We start from the raw sequence: 4,958 nt of genomic DNA, 5'->3' as shown, positions 1-4,958 counted from the left end.
CATGATGATTCACGAGAGAGTTTGTAGTATTCTTAGCCAGGTAGGCTTATTGTAGTACTTTTGGGCTAAGGCAACTACTATTGACATACATCTGATTAATTGATCCCCATGCACTACTCTTGACTATTAGATTACAAAGGAGGTATGGTGCAAAAACCCTCCATCATATACTCATTTTGTGTGTCTTTGTGTATGAGACATTCTGCCATGTTCCCAAGGACAAGCATTTTTTTTTTGGATCCTAAGTCAGTGAAATGCATCTTTCTTAGTTATAGAGATGTAGGTGAGATGGGCTATCACCAATGGGATCTACAAGCTCAAGAGGTCATCTATAGCCATGATATCATTTTCCATGAATAGAAAATACATAAGCAATGTAAGCAAGTAGTTGAGGTATACATGGCAATATTTCACAAGAAGTCTCCTATTATTGTAGAGCCAACTAGGAAGCTTGTAGTAGTTGATACTCTAGTGGCCCATGACCATGAAGTTAGATAGGATACACAAGTCCCCCCGCTTATTTTCTAACGGTCAATTAGAGACACATTAACTTGATTGATTTGTGCCCTCCATGGATTATGTTATGGCAATAGCTGATGGTGAACCTCTTATCTATAATGAGGCCATACATAGAGATGATAGTCACTCTTGGGAGAGGGCCATGCAATCAGAGTATAACTCATTGCAAAAAAATCATATGTAGGATTTGGTTCCTTTGCCTAATGGAAAGCATGCTTTTCCATGCAAGTGGATATACAAGTTGACGAGTATCTTGGAGGTCCCAAGCTAGTGTATAAGGCCACATTGTTTGCTAAGAATTTTAAGCAAGAGCATAGTGTTGGCTTTGATGAAGTCTTCTCTCCTATAGTCAAGATGACTACCCTGTGATTGGTTTTGGCCTTAATTGCATAGTTAGATTTGGACCTTTATCAAATGGATGTCAAGACAACTTTCCTATATGGGCCCTTGTATGATGAGACTTATATGCAATAGCCTAAGGGATTTGAGGAAAAAGATAGGAAACATCTAGTGTGCTGTTAACCTCAGCATAAGGAAAAGCAAAAAAAGTGGAAAAGCACAAGTCACGATCTGAAAGAGGCAGCCTAGAGGAAAATTAGACCTAGAAGAGCCCAAAAGTGTAGGCATGGCAACAAGAAGTCCAAGGTATAGCCACCGGAGCCCAAAAAGTGCTAAAAAAGAGAAGGCACACCTTTGAATGTAAAGGCGCAGACAAAATTCTTGTAAAAGAGCGCTAAGCTCCCTCTTGTGCAAATTTGTAAGTGTAGACAAGTGGTAGAAAGGAAGCTAGGAAGATAGGAGGACAATAGGGAAGAGGGCCTAGCCGGCCATGTAAAAAAGAGGATGACCACTCAAAAGGGATTAGGGTTTTGTATATAAACTTAAAAAGTGAATGAGAAGGTCATTCTTTGGTGTGTGGCGAAACTGGTCTCTTCTTCTTCTTTTCTTCTCTCCTTCTTACTTGCTTGTGTGTGCTTGAGAGAGAAAGTGTGAGGGTGTGAGGGTGAGGGATCAAGGAGAATAAGCTCTCCATCATCTCCTCTCTTCTTCTTCTTCTTCTTCTTCTTCTTCTTGCGCATGGCTATGGAGGATGGAGCTTGAAGGTGGAGGAGGCTACTCATTTGGGCATCAAGGTAAGCTCACTACACACCTATAGGATCGAAGTCGTGTTGGCTAGGTAAGAGATAACCATTTTTGCTTGCTTGAAACACTTGAAGCAATAAGCTGTCCGTGGGTCTTGGTAGTTGAGTATGAGTTTCTGTAACATCCCCGTGCCCCCGTACCTTCCCCATGCGAACCACCCCTTTAAATTATTAATTTTTTTTTAAAAAAAATCTCTCCCTCTCTCTCAGCCGTTTGCATGGTGGGTAGAGAGAGAGAGAGGGTGAGTAAAGGGGAGAAGGGGGCATGCGCCCCCAGGTGGGTGGTGGTGGACAGTCGCTTTCTCCCCCCACCTTATAAGAGCCTCCCCCCTCCCTCCATTGGAACAGCACTCCCATGTGGCCATCGTCATCATTAGCAGCGCCCTCCCCTGCCCCCTGAACAACGCCCTCCCCCCTCCGACTGCAGCACACCCCCCGTCATCCTGGACACCCCCCTCCGTTGGGACAATGCTCCCCTGTGGTGGCCATCGTTATCATCAGCAACGCCCTCCCCTACCCCGTGAACAACGCCCTCCCCCCTCTGACTACAGCACGGCCTCGTGAACTACGCCCTCCCCTCTCCAACTGTAGCACGGCCCCCTCGTCATCCTGGACACCCCCCCTCCGTCTGGACAATGCAGCCTCCTCCCCCACCCCCAGCTCGAAAATGACCCCCCCGGTGGCCTCCAGCAGAGGTGCCGCCCCCCTGGCCATGAAGGAGAAGAAGAAGAGGGAGAGAGAGAGGAGAAGAAGAAGAAGGAGAAGGAGAAAAAGAAGAAGAGGAAGGGAGAGAGAGAAGGAGAAGAAGAGGGAGAAAGAGGAGAAGAAGAAGAAGAAGAAGGGAGAGAGAGAGGAAAAGAAGAGAGGAAGGGAGAGAGAGAAGGAGAAGAAGAGGGAGAGAGAGGAGAAGAAGAAAAAGAAGGGGGAGAGAGAGGAGAAGAAGAGAGGAAGAAGAGGGAGAGAGAGAAGGAGAAGAAGAGAAGAAGAAGAAGAAGAAGAGAGAAGAGAAAGGAGAAGGAGAAGAAGAAGAGGAGAGACAGAGAAGGAGAAGAAGAGTAGAAGAAGAAGAAGAAGAGGAAGGGAGAGAGAGAAGGAGAAGAAGAGGGAGAGAGAGAAGAAGAAGAAGAGGAGAACTTGAGAAGAGAAATCAGAAGGCCAAGCACGAAGGCTCATTCGCGGCTATTGAGAAATCAAGGACACTCAGGGTTACGCGGACACATGAGACTCGAAGTCCGTGGATGGCTCGTGACATCTAGCAAGACGACATTGACTACCCACTTGAAAAGGGTGTCCTCTAACCCTCCCACTATTCTTATTTATTATTGTTCATGGATTTTCTTCCACAGAGTGCATGATTATGAAAAGTCAAGTGCATGAGTTGCATGAAATATTGACTAGCCTAGTACATGAAATATTGTTGCACGAAATATTAGTGGACAAATAGAATGGATTATGCATGGATTGACGCACATGAAATGATAAGGTTTTCATAAATTTTTACATAAAATGATAGACCTTCGTGTAGAGCAATGCTTAAATTAACCAATAAAAATCACGATTTGCATCTGCATAAAAATTAAACACATGAAATGTTAGTTTCTGTTTATAGGATGCAGTTGCACCGATGGATAGAAACCTAGACTTTCATATACGCAAGTCACATGAGATCCGGTGCATTAGGAATAAGTATTCATTGCCAGGTATGAAGAGAGTTAAAGGTCATTTAGGTTGTACTAATATATTAAACGCACCATGTGCATGATGGGTAAGTTTGATTGGAGAATTCTGCATAGTACCGCATTAAGAGAGATGGAAGGGACGCATACATCTAGACTGTATCCTGAAGGCCTAGGTGAAAAGTCTTGCATTGCCAAGTGTGTTAGCTTTACTTGGCTAGAGAGAGATGAGTAAAGAACTGGAAGAATAAAAGGATCTTGGATGGGTTGCGAATAAGGCTTGTCCGTTGCCTTGGTTAACCAGTCAATGCTTTGAGTTAGGACTAAGTTACCACAAGGAAACGCCCAAGGGGAAAAGAAGCAGACCGAATCAAGTGGAACTGTTAATGTCTCAACACCTGCGGATCAAAATCAAGAAGGGGAGACTTACATACTAGGGTAAGGACGTCCTAGTGGACTCAATGCGCAACATTTTTTAGGAGTTAGATAGGTAAACTATCTAGGGAAAATTTCCTATGAAGACCTAGTCGATGCTAAGGTCATTGGAAAGGGCGGATCACCAGTCCATAACTCGAAAAGCACAAGTTGAATTGGCATTCGACTATGTAGATTCTTGTTCCTTACAAGCAAAGGTGTACTTAGGAAAAACCCGATTCCCAAGGTATCAGATCTTGCGGGTTGCAATCGACCTAAGGAAGAGTGCTGAGGGTATTCTGGAAAGGAACTTCACCTTCATAGGAATATTGTACAAACTACCAAACTTGTCTATGTTTGAAACAATAGGGCAATGTTAGCCTTGATCAAATCAGGATCAAGGGGAAGACCATTTAGATCATTTAAAGGATCTAGAATAATTTCTACCTTAGAAAAGGTTGTAAATTCCTTGAGCAAGCGTTTTGATACATCCAATTTAAATTTTGGTTGTGCATGCAATGGGATTGCGATGCCTTAAAGCAAGAGGTTGTGCATTCAACTATTTATTAATGTGGTTTTAGATGTTAATCCAAGTGGGGTGTGATTGATGATTTCATGGCCGGATCTGTGATGACTGATTGCCATGGGAACAAAAAGGATGTTTTCCTAGTTAAAGGATGTTAGGTTGGTTGTTTCAGCTTGATTATTCCCGAAAGGATACTTAAGGATTGGCTGTGGTTTTGGATAAATATCCAAGTGATTATAATTTCATGGCGGGAATTGTAAGGATAAATTGCCATGGGAACAAAAGGGATATTTTCCCTAGTAAATATTATTAGGCTGGTTGCTTCAGTTGTGGATGATTTCCTAAAGGGATAATTAAGGAAGGATGACGTTAGCTACCCCCGCGAACCGCCAAACCCTAACCAAGGGAGTTATGAATCCGCACTGGGAATGTGGACCGAACCCGTCATCACGAGAGGTCTCTCCATGGAAATTACTTGGCATAGGAGGATGCTTGGGTGTCAAGGGGGCTCTGGCTGTAAATCCCAATGCCTCCAGACTGTACACAAGTGTTCTATGTGACTCGACATGGGATCTCGAGGCCTTGATACTAGTTACAAGGTAGAATCTTGGTAGGATAAACCTTCAGGTTTTTATTGTTGGGAGACAGAAGGATTTTTCTGTGGAGGCAGAAAGGGATACT

This window comes from Lygodium microphyllum, chromosome 5 (assembly GCF_053477565.2).
Source record: "Lygodium microphyllum isolate KBCC chromosome 5, Lygodium_microphyllum_v1.1.10, whole genome shotgun sequence".
Taxonomy (NCBI): domain Eukaryota; kingdom Viridiplantae; phylum Streptophyta; class Polypodiopsida; order Schizaeales; family Lygodiaceae; genus Lygodium; species Lygodium microphyllum.
This window is presented reverse-complemented; position numbering follows the sequence as displayed.